The sequence below is a fragment of the Musca autumnalis genome, unplaced genomic scaffold, assembly GCF_047663935.1.
Source record: "Musca autumnalis isolate F117 unplaced genomic scaffold, ASM4766393v1 scaffold_2, whole genome shotgun sequence".
NCBI classification, from domain to species: domain Eukaryota; kingdom Metazoa; phylum Arthropoda; class Insecta; order Diptera; family Muscidae; genus Musca; species Musca autumnalis.
This window is the reverse complement of record NW_027411755.1, coordinates 243,513,197-243,525,975: the sequence shown is the minus strand read 5'-3', so window position 1 is coordinate 243,525,975 and position 12,779 is coordinate 243,513,197. Positions and strand designations below refer to the sequence as shown.

Genomic DNA, 12,779 nt, shown 5'->3' with positions numbered 1-12,779 from the left:
GGATACCGTTTGTTGAGCAGTGGAGGGAGAAAAGAATAAAAGAAATAAAAACAACCAGTATTTATTCTTAATATAAATATAATTGAAGTTTATTTGTGACTCTTTTCAAACAACAAAGTAGATTACCTTTGTAATCGGGTGGTGGCGTCAGAGGCCTTTAAGTAATAACGCGTAGACGTTATTTCTCGACAAGTGCTAGATGACAAGTGAACGCAGAGGTTCTGAGTGATCGCAGAGGATCCCATGTCATATACTACTACAATTACAATTATTCCAGTGAGAGCAAAGTGTAACAAAGTGAGCAAACCGACAACAACCGATGCCCAGCGGCGATCCGCACACTACGGTATCCGCAGAGGGAATTGTAGAGGAGATGCCAGTGCGCCAATCAGCATCCGTGATTGATCGAGCAGAGGAAGTTGAGGGACAAAGTATCTAACTTATACATTGCCGCCCACCTTGATACACGTTAGCGTGGATCAACAAATTAAAGCTAGGAATAATTACTATGAAGATTTATAATATTGAAAAAATGTGTTAATAATAGGATTCATGAACGTAAATTCAGATTCCCAAGTGAGCTATATTTCAAATTAGCGATTTCTATAAACGAATAATTAAGAAATGATCTACTCCGATATTCGCTCAATTCAAGAATATGGAGACGAGTCACTGAACAAATAAATTTTAGTTTTCAAGATATAATAGTACTGAATGTTTCTACAATTGACTATAGTGGTCGATTTTCAATAGTACTATCGATTGTGAGGTTATGTGCTAGAGACGGTAGGAACTGAACCGTAAGGAGGTACCCGAAAATAGATTTTTGGGAAGCTACGAATTCAAAACTATCTTTGGCCGTTCCCAAAAGCAAACTATTATCTGAGGAGGAGTTTGATGTTGTCCGAAGACCGATCCAACGAACGAAGTTCTCGACTTTTGACATCAGTAAATGCCGGAGAGGAGGTTGGACGGGACAAAGAAGGACTAAATACTCGACTTTTGACCTTGGAAAAAGCCGGAGAGGTATTTGAGCGCGAGGAAGAAGGGCTAAATACTCGACTTTTGACCTTCGTAAAAGCCGGAGTTGATTTCGTCAGAGTTGAAGCTAATACTCGACTTTTGACATATGTAAAAGCCGGAGTGGTATTCAAAGATGGCGAAGCAAGAACTTTTTTATTGCGCAAGGTATTAGTGTCTGGATGATTGCTTTGATGTTTGTTAGAAGTGCGATTCGACACAGTACACTTAGACTCTCGACTTTTGACATTTGTAAAAGCCGGAGAAGTGCATGGCAAAGTAGAACTGCCTGGGGGGTGTCTGGGCTGCGACAGAACATAACTGGGATCTCGACTTTTGACATCAGTAAAAGACGGAGACAGTTTTGATGTGGCCGGAGCTCTTCTAACATGTGGCCTGTGGAGAAGGCTATGGTGCCGTTGTTTGCACATGTTGCAATTATATTTGCTGTTACATTTCTTAACAGCATGACCACGACATAAGCAATTTATGCAATAATTATGCTTTTTCACAATCGAGAATTTGTCCTCAAATGATAGTTTAATAAACTGTGGGCAGAGACGAAGAACGTGGCTCTGGCCAGAACAAATTGGGCAAGTACTTGTCAGCAAATTTGTAGATCGAGGATGTGATACATCGTTAGATTTATGTACCGACAACACTTTATTGGAGGAGCGAGATGAGACAACTTTCTTTGTGACCTGATTTCCATACAAGTTTTGGATACAAGTCAATGTTTGTATCCTCTCTGTGAGGAAAGCATCTAAGTCTCTCCAAGAAGGCAGCGAAGACTTGTTTTGGATGCTTTGCTCCCACAGAGTCAATGTCAATTTAGGCAAACGCTGCAAGCAAATACAAACTATTATTGGATCCCAATGATCCGTGATGACGTCAAAGACGATCATTGCAGCTAGACAACTATTTATGCCGCGTTGAAGAATTTTCAAATCAGAACTAGTTTCTTTATTAAAAGAAGGGAGATTAAGCAATTGCTGGATGTGACTATTCACCACGATACGTTTATTGTCATACGTATCCGACAATGCTTTCCACGCTAAGGGGAAACTAGAATTGGTGAGTGGAAATGACGAGACGATTTCGCGAGCCTCACCGGTGGTTTTCTGCAACAAATAGCAAAGGCGCTCAACGTCTGACAGACGCGAATTTTCAACGAAAAGGGTGGTGAATAAATCCCTAAACGTGGGCCATGACATAAATCCACCTGCAAAAACATCAATGCCGATAGGAGGCAAAGGCAGATAATGGGTATCGACAGTTGACTTGGAGTGGTTTGCAATAGGGGCAGCAGAACAATTTGTGGTGGTGGTGATTTGAGGAGGTGAAGGACAGACATGTGGTGCATCAACCTGCAAAGGGACATACTCCCTCAATGGCAAACCAGATGAAGACTGTTCAGAATTAATGGTGATGTCGTCAGTCTGGGTACTACACGTTTTCGAATTCTTGAAAACTGGTGAATTTTGAGTTGCAACAGTGTGGGTGGTAGAGGAAGAAGACGGAACAAGATCGTCCAATAGCAAATTAGGAGGTGATATTCTTTGGGAAATATTTGAAGGTGTAGCAGGGCAAATCAAACTACTCACAGAGTGGGAAGAATCTGTCATGGACGAGAAACTGTTATCTGAAATAGGCGAAAGGTGGGAAGAAGTTTCAGTTGGAGCAGGCACAGAGGAGGAAGCAGAATGCACAGGAACAGGCAAGATAGATGTATCTAATGAAAAATTGGATGGAAGTTCTACTGGAGGAAGGCTTAAAGACTTAAAGCGTTCAAGATGCCTGTCAATTGCACTTATGCACAGAAGGTAAGCAGTGTACGATGTGCAGTACTTCTCTTCAACGACATCAATAAGATCAGACTGTACAGTCTCGGATGTCGTGAGGAAGTTTTTACACTCATCATAAGTGTATTGAACTTTATTCCACAATGATCGAAATTCAGAACTCTGAATTTCGAGAATGAACAAATTATAAGTGGTTTCAGGTTTCTTTTCAAATGATGCTATACGCTTCAAAACTGTGTCCGAGGCTCTAACAAAACGAGTAAGCGGCGTTACTGACATTTTGAATGTAAAGAAGCAAACAATCAAAGCGAAAGGTGGGAAAGAAATAAGAAAATTTCACAAAAACTCCAAAAGTAGCAAGGCGATAACAAGTTTAATTAAAGTAGGGCGGATTGGGAGATAAGTTCAAGAAACTTTCTCAGGGCGAACAAAAAACTACTTTAATTTGACCAAACAATGCTAAAAAGTCTCAAAATACAAAAATGTAAATGGTGCTACCAAGTGTAGGGTGTATGATGTGGCGAGATAAGCCAATGGTAGGGTGTACGTTTCCAAAATCCAACGACAAGTAAGCTATTTGTACGAAAAATAAATGTTTGCCCAAGAAAATCAACGCAAATCAAATAATTTGTCAGAAATATATGTTATTTGGTTGACACGTTGGTGCAAGTATGCCAAAAGTAGGGTGTATTTGTCCAAAAATACCGAAACCCCTACGGAGACTCAAATAATTTTCAAAAATATTTAACAAATATTGCCAAAAATAATACTAAAATGTCGAAAAACAAGTATTTTTTACATATCTTCTCTACTCCAAATAGGTGCAATAAATGCCGAATGTAGGGTGAATTTGTCCAAAAATTCCGAAAACCCTACTGCCAATTAATTATATTTCAAAAAATTATCGAAAAATTATTTTGAAAATTAATTATTAAAAAAAAACTATTTGTGCTAATTTACCCCACTGTGCTAACCACACAAGCGACGCTAGCAGAGAAATGGCTGTGTGTGAACAGCGAAACTCCCACTGAACAACAGACGTTGCAACCGACCAAGCAAGTGAGTGCTGAGGATCAGCAGAGTTTTTAAGGGACGCTTAAAAGGGCGGGAAAGTTGTTGGTAGAATTACCATGTAATTTCTCAAATTAGAATAAATACCTGACCGACAAAGGTAGGAGAATAGAAAAACGAATGTGTTTGAATGGTGATGGACGATCTATACAACAACGAAATCAAATGCAGAGAGAATTTGGAAGGTGCGTTGTTATTGTAAATTTGGCTGTGCAAATTTTCAAAGGGTTTTATGTAAAGAGAGGGGGAATAACAACGCCAAATATTTTTTTTTGGGATGGAGAGGATCGTACCAACAACTAAAACCAAACGACAATATGTATATAAAGTGTAACAATGTATGTTAGTGTAAATTTGCCAATGCAAATTCTCAACAGAAGGGCTTCGTTAGAAAAAACCCTGGGGAATAACAACAACAATCGGTGCAATGAGAGTTATTATTTACCAAAGCGAGAGTTTAATAACCGATGCAAATCCGATTGGAAATTTGATGAGTTTTGTTTTTGTAAATATCACAGCGAATTCTCACTTTCAAATGAGATCAACAACTATTGATATTATGTGATATTATGAAGAAAAACGAAGACGTTTTGTATGATCAACGCGACGTAGGGTGATCAGTACAACAAAATAAAACTAGCAACAACTAGGGTTTCAAATGGAGGAACGAAATAATTAACACACGTGGTGATGTTAATAGTCGACCAGAGTGCTTTTTAGCTACAATTAGGAATTGCAATGAGAAAAGACAATTGGTTTTATGTGTGTGTTGTTATGGTGAGACCAAATGATTTGGAGCAAATCTAACAATAATAACAACAACAAATGATTTGTACGATCAACGCGACGTCGGATGATCAGTACAACAACGATTTAGACAAAATTTGTGTGGACTGTATGAAGGGGGAATGAAGGCAACGAATTTAATGATTTTTATAATGCTCAAATTAGTAACCGAAACGAAAAATACTAACACTCGCGGGTAGCTCACTTTTTATGGAATCTGAGTTTACGTACCTGGTGTTAGTATGGTGACTTGTAGATGTAATAATATCAATTATATGTGACGTGAGATGATCCAATGATTTCTCCGTGCAAAGCAACAACAAAAGCTTCAATTCTCGTTCAAGAGAGAGGGAGCAACAACAATACTGGCGTCTATCCGGCTCGAAGGACCAAATGTTTAGTTGGGCAACAACAAATTCTCCAGTTCGATAGGATAAAATGTTGAGGTGAGGGAGGGGTGATCCATAGGTATGTTTCTCAGTTACCGTATGATGAGCAGTGGAGGGAGAAAAGAATAAAAGAAATAAAAACAACCAGTATTTATTCTTAATATAAATATAATTGAAGTTTATTTGTGACTCTTTTCAAACAACAAAGTAGATTACCTTTGTAATCGGGTGGTGGCGTCAGAGGCCTTTAAGTAATAACGCGTAGACGTTATTTCTCGACAAGTGCTAGATGACAAGTGAACGCAGAGGTTCTGAGTGATCGCAGAGGATCCCATGTCATATACTACTACAATTACAATTATTCCAGTGAGAGCAAAGTGTAACAAAGTGAGCAAACCGACAACAACCGATGCCCAGCGGCGATCCGCACACTACGGTATCCGCAGAGGGAATTGTAGAGGAGATGCCAGTGCGCCAATCAGCATCCGTGATTGATCGAGCAGAGGAAGTTGAGGGACAAAGTATCTAACTTATACAATAATAATTTATATTAATTTAAAAATTGAAATGCAGGTGGCGCTGTCCAATTTACTAATATTGTAAAAAACATTGTAGTTTTTTTTGTATATTTCCCCCAATATTGAGACGCAAATTAAAATCATATTTCTATTTAATATATTGTTTTTACCAATAAAAAAATTTGGGTAAAGGTAGTGGGGTAGGTAAGTAGGCTACGAACAACAATCGTGAGATTGAAATTGGTTGTTTTATTTATTTTTTTATTTAGCGTATGGACTTTTCGATGATATATATATTTTTTTAGCATGTATATAGCATCTATATAAGGGATTGGATTTCCTCAATGCGTCCTGGGAATGAAAGGATAGGGCAGGTGTGGATAATGTGTTGTATAGTCTAGGAAGGGGCACCACATACACAGGTAGCGTCATCGGAGACTCTGATGTTCTGGCTGTGGAAGTACGTAAACGGTTTAGGTTGCACCACGTTTTTCTGGGAAGGTTGAATTATGTTTTCCGGTTATTAGGATTAAATAGAGGACTGCTGCGGTCGCAATCATTCCACCGCATCGACCGTTGCTTAGCTAACAGCAATGTTGGTTTTCTTGACTTGAGTCTCGATGCGTAGTTTATCGATAAGTCTTGATTAAGAGGGTTACTGGGGTTTGCCACGATTTTTTATACTCTTGGAGTAGAGATTGTCTTCTTCTTAAAGAGGGGGGTTGGATATTAGCTAACATTGGTAACCAATCTGTCGGTGTGGCCCTCAATATTCCTGTTATTATTCTCATGGAGGTGTTCAATTGTGTGTCGATGCGTCTTACGTGAGGGCTATTCAGCCAGATCGGAGAACCATATTCAGCAGTCGGATACACCAGGGCCAGAGCAGACGTACGAAGGCAGCTGGAAGATGCTCCCCAAGTTGTTCCAGCGAGTTTCTGGATTAAATTGTTTCTTGTCTTCAGTTTTTGGGCCGATTTTTGTAGGTGCAGTTTGAAAGATAGGTTTCTGTCAAGAATTATACCAAAGTATTTCGGATTGAAGTTGTGACAGAGGATGGCACCGTTAAAATTTATTAAAAGTTTCCTGTCTACTTCGACGTAAGTGAGGTGGAAACAGCAGACTTCTGTTTTTGAGAGGCTAGGTTTTAGTCTCCATTTGTGGCAGAAGGATGATATTAAAGATAAATCTGATTCCAGAACCTTCTCTAAGATTTCGAAGTTCGTCTGCATAATTGAATTTACGGGAAGCTGTTTCCGGAAGATCATGGATGTAACGATTAAATAGGTTTGGGACAAGGACCGAACCCTGAGGCAGGCCGTTATTGAGTTTTTTGTTTCTGCTGGAGCTGTTGTTTAAGTGGACGGTAAAAAGTCTGTCACTGAGCATAGCCTGTATAATGTTGCATATCCTACTGCAGGGGATTATTTTGTTTAGTTTTAGTAACAGACCATTCTTCCAGACTGTGTCGTAGGCTGCCGTTAGATCAATGAAAGACACTCCGGTTTTCTGCATCCTGTCGAAACCATTCTCGATGTAGTTCGTGAGTGTCAGTACTTGGTCGGTGCAACTACGGCCCTTGCGGAAACCTGCTTGTTCGTTGGGGATGAATTTGTCAATTTCATCTTCAATGCGGCATAAAATAAGACGCTCGAAAAGCTTCAAGCACACCGAAAGAAGAGCAATGGGCTGATAACTCGATGCTTCCGCTTGGTCATTACCTGGTTTCAAAAGCGCGATTACTTTTGATCTTTTAAAGGAACGGGGGAGGTAGCCAGAGTGCAGAATGACTGCATCACGGTCACGCCTTTGTATAAATCATTCCTTTTTTCACGTAATACTGCAGCACTTTCCTCCATGATTCAACCTTTGCATCAAACATTTTGCTGAGTATTTTTCATCCTCCCAGTAAGAAGACTCCTAATATATAACACTATTACAAATTATCTGGCATATCAAAGTTATTTAAATATTCCGCCCAAAAGTATGCTCATCAATACATCTCTCTCACAAAACAATAGTTTACTAATAATTTTAAAATTGAAATGTAGGTGGCGTTGTACAACATCACAAATATTTTATAATTTTTTACTTCCAAAACCAATACATCTAAAATTTTTTTCCGATTTTTTTGCGAATTCGGTCAGAATCTCTGCACAAGTTGCAGATTTTGATGCCGAATTCGGTACAAAAGTTGTATGGACGTGTCCACCGAATTCGGAAAGAATTTTCTAAGAAAATTCTAACAAAATATTAGAGTTTCGCAAGGAATTCGTTCCGAATTCCGAAAAAAATTCTGGAAAATTTAGATTTTTTGAAGAAAATCGGTCCGAATTCGGAAATAAATTCTGGACAAATTCGAAGAAAAGTTTAGATTTTCTAAAAAAAAATCGGAAAATGTTCTTGGGCGCTGACATCTAATTCTAATGATTTTCCCGTTTGTTATCATTTTGAGATTAATAGTAGAAGAATGTGCACGAGTATGTTGAAACTATCAACACCAGCTAGAGTTATTATATGCTGTATTTATGTATATAAAAACAATTCCAAAATTGCATCTTACAACAGTTTGTGTCACCTTTTAATTTTTTCAGTCGGTAATAGGAAAGTTGACATATAGAGGGGACTTTTTTACATTGATGTGGTAATACTGATCCTAATGGAGGTTTATAGCTTAACTAACTGCTTTCGATTTGTTATAACAAAGCCATAAACCAACATTAGGTAATTTGTTTCGGTAATGACATGCAGGTGATAGTCTGTATACATATGTATATATGAAATGGCTGATGAGTGACTGATTGAGTGATCATAAACCCTTCGATGAAACAATTTCTTCAGACGCTGGTAAGAAAATGTACATAGAGAGAGAACGTTTTTACGTTAGTGTGATATTTCTACCAGCTTTTGGTTTTTGTCTTGACTTATTATTTTTGATTTGTTATAGAAAATTTTTATTATAAATTAATTTTTAGTTCCAAGCTTCATATTACTCCATTTCTTCACCAAAAGATGGTGGTTCTAGTTTCTTTTATTAATATTGTTATTTTGATATTTCCCCAAAAAGCATACTTATGTTTATGTTTGTTGTTTACCATGATCCATGTTCAAGTATAGATGGCGCTGTAATAATTATAGAGATTTGGAATGAATTTTAGAAAATTTAACTTCTACACAAACGAACAGTGACAAATCGTTTTGCAATTTAAAGTTCCAGTTTAAAAAGATTTTTGTCTGGGCTTTAATGATCAATCGCTTAGTTACTTAGTATCTCACTAACATTTATGGGGCGGGGGTTTATACAGAACTTTTTATTTGAAAATTATTAAAGAGCTTAGAAGATTTTATGTGAGCTTGTAATTTTTTCCATTATGGTTGGAAAATTTTCAATCAATCACCGCAACAAACCTTCGCTTACTCTACTAAAAGTATGCAACAAATCAGTTACTTCCTGTGGCTTTTATGTTCATAATTTTCTCTGGAAATGACAAGCATTCCGGCATAACTAGCCTTCGACATTTGCAACACAAGCATAACACACAAATGCAATTATATAGTATGGCAAATGTATTGATGTTAGGAGTATTGGTGGCTAGCGATTCCAATACAAATGGTCCATATAATGCTTTCGACGATGCTAGGTTAAAAGTGCAAAGTGTAGACAGAATATGTTGATATGTTGTCATGACATGTTGATGAATTCGAGTTGATATCAACATCTGCTAATTTATTTGCAAATATTCATCGATACTCAATCTTTTTTATTTTTGCAAAAAAAAAAAAAAAACAAATTTTTGAATTTGAAAATTCTATTGGCCTCAAATCATTGAGCGAGCGAGGTATAGACCTTGACATGACATGCCCCATCAATACTGCAAAAACATACAGATGTATGTATGCCTGTATATTGGTGGAATGTATGTATGTACTTTGTTGAAAATTTAATGGAAAACAGTTCAATGACTTTATTTGCTGATGCTGCCGCTAGTAGTAGGGGATGATGCTAGAGGAGGACCCAGCAAATTTTCAATTTAGTTATTTATTGATGAACCAAAAACAAAAAAAAAAGATTTTCCAAAAATTGATATATGACATCAAATTTGGGCGGTTGTGCCTTACTATCCAAATTTGTTTTGTTGGCATGTGAATTTTAATTTCTATTTTGACAAGGGTCATTGTTCTATACGAGCTAGCACACTACTAGGCCAAAAACAATTGTGGTGAAAGTGTGCATTTTCCTTCAATTTCCTATTCTGGTGAATTAGTGGCGAAGGAAAAAATATTCTATTTAATAAAGATATGCTCTAAATATATTTTTCAGCGAATTCATGAAATAACCATAATTCATTTATTTAATTGCTTTTATTCAAATTTAAAAGAACATTGATCTTTTGGCTGTGATTAGCAGTAAATCGACAAGGACCGGACACGGACGGAAATCCAGCAATTGACACAAATCTGATTCACTGTGGGAAAAATATAAAGTAATAACTAAAATATATGGTGGCGTTGAACTAGTTTTGTGTTTTTTTTCGTAATTGTAAACACAATTTATTTGAATTTGTAATATGATAACTAAATGAAAATGAAAAGATATTTTCAACACGAAAATAGATGTATAAAAAAGTAAGGTAATGAATGACTCCCGAATCATCAACCATAAAGGTAAACTGCTGCAGCTGGATCTTGAAAAAATAGCATAAGGGTCATAAATAGCGTGAATTTGCAAAATGGGTCTGGGCTTTTGGGAAATGGGAGTCATAGAAGTGCAGGGAACTACTAAATTACCAGTAGCAAGAGCTAGTGCCATTTTTTATTCAAGTTACTTATGCATTTAAAATCTCGTTTATGTTTTAGGTTGGTTATTTGATTGTTTAATATTTGCATCTTCAGAGGATGATATTACACAATAGAGATTTTCATTTTAAACATTACATTTAGAAGGTAAAATAAACCTTCATAATCATAGGAGAAATTGGCACCTCTTATTTAAATGGTCTCTGTTTTTAGACGTTAGTGGAAAAGTTGACATATAGGGGGGACTTTTTTACTTTGATTTGATCAAATGTAAAATAAACCTTCGTAATAATCAGAGAAAGCACCCTCTCTTATTCAAATTACTTAGGTTTGTGTCATCTCTATATTTTTCTTCAGGCGTTGGTGAGAAAGTTGACATATAGAGGGGACTTTTTTAAGTTGATGTGATAATACTGACCCTGATGAGGGTTTCTGACTTGACTAACTGCTTTCGATTTGCTATAACAAAGTTTTAAAGCAACATTTAAAAGGTAAAATAAACCTTCATAATCATAAGAGAAAGTGCCACCTCTAATTCAAATTACTTAGGTTTTTGTCATATCTCTATTTTATAGACGTTGGTAGAGGGGGCATAGTGGAATTTTTACTTTGATTTGATAAAATATAAAATAATTCCTCGTAATAATTGGAGAAAGCGCCATCTCTTATTCAAATTACTAAGGTTTGTGTCATCTCTATATTTTTCTTCAGGCGTTGGTGAGGAAGTTGACATATAGAGGGGACTTTTTTAAGTTGATGTGATAATACTGATCCTGATGAGGGTTTCTGACTTTACTAAGTGCTTTCGATTTACTATAACAAAGCTTTAAACCAACATTTAAAAGGTAACATAAACCTTCATAATTATAAGAGAATTGATCATGTTGTGATAGATGGAAGACATTCATCGAGCGTGTTGGATGTACGACCGTTCCGAGGCGCAAACATTGATTCGGACCACTGCTTTGTTGCAGCAAAGGTACGTACCCGTCTAAACGTTGCAAATAAAGCACGAACAGACACAACGCGGAAGTTGGACATCGATAGGCTGCAAACACAACAGATAGCCACAGCATATTCCACTCAACTAGCCCAATTGCTTAATGAGAGTACTCCTTGTCCCGATAACATAACAACACAATGGCAAAATATTGCCCACTCCATGCAAACAGCCGCAAAATCCATACTTGGATACCAGAGACCTCCACAAAGGAATTCATGGTATGACCAGGAGTGTCGTGCTGCTACTGAAGAGAAAAATGCGACATATAGATGTACTTTACAATCAGTAGCAACGCGTAGCGTAGAGATATCGGAAGAAAAGGAGAGAAGAGAAACGTCTTTTCCGCAAGAAAAAGAGAGAAATGGAAAAGCGGAAGTGTGAAAAAAATCGAGATGTACAGTAGCCAGAATGAAGTCCGAAAATTCTACCAAAGAGTGAAATATCAAACAGATGGCTTTGGTACAGGCACATCCTCCCGTAGAGACCAGCAAGGTTATTTGGTAACAGATACAGATAGCGTGCTCAGGATATGGAAGGAACATTTCTCCAATCTGCTGGTATCCAATAGTAGCGAAGACGATGATACCACAGATCCAATCCCAGAAGATGGTATAGAATGTATACCGCCCGGCCAAGATGAGGTAAAGGCAGCAATCAACCGGCTGAAGAATAATAAAGCAGCAGGAGCCGATGGCTTACCAGCCGAGCTGTTTAAAACCGGAGACGACGCGCTGATAAGGTGTATGCATCAGTTAGTTAGCACCGTCTGGCAGGAAAAACGAGTACCCAACGATTGGATCCAGAGCATCCTGTGTCCCGTCCACAAGAAAGGAGATAAGACTGTATGCTCCAACTATAGGGGCATAAGTCTTCTCCCTATTGCCTATAAGATAGTGTCAGGGATATTGGGCGAACGACTAAAGCCAATGGTCAACGAAATAATTGGACCATACTAATGTGGCTATAGACCAGGCAAGTCCACCATTGACCAGATATTTACCCTGCGGCAAATCCTGGAGAAGACCCAAGAGATGCAGATCGATACATATCACCTTTTTGTCGATTATAAAGCAGCATTCGACAGTCCCCTCCTATCAAAGGTATTCCATGCAATTTCTGAATTTGGTATCCCCGCAAAGCTCATCCGGCTTTGTAAGATGACTTTAACTGATACTAAGCCCTCAGTTAAAATTGGAAAGAACCTCTCCGAACAGTTCAGTACCAAAAGACGTTTCAGGCAAGGATACAGCCTTTTGTGTGACCTATTCAACATTTTGCTGGAATATTGTTAAACGTATCGAGATGCAGCGATTGCGTCGGCTAGGCCATATGATAAGAATGAGCGATGATGAACCTGCTAAAAAGTCATATAAATACGGACCGCTTGGCGGTG

At 37.7% G+C, this 12,779-nt stretch overlaps 1 protein-coding gene across 4 annotated transcripts in view; it reads right to left on the bottom strand.

The window, feature by feature from the left end:
• Nucleotides 1–12,779, bottom strand: part of LOC141395412 (ras-related and estrogen-regulated growth inhibitor-like protein) — a 90,222-nt gene that overhangs the window by 35,668 nt on the left and 41,775 nt on the right. For 3 of the 4 annotated variants that reach the window (XR_012410620.1, XR_012410622.1, XR_012410621.1), the window contains exon 1: nt 127–12,434. The exons of the other annotated variant lie outside the window; for it this stretch is intronic. The gene's annotated coding sequence lies outside the window, so the exon portion shown is untranslated. Of the gene's footprint in view, nt 1–126; nt 12,435–12,779 lie in introns of those variants that run through there. 4 annotated transcript variants of the gene reach the window in all.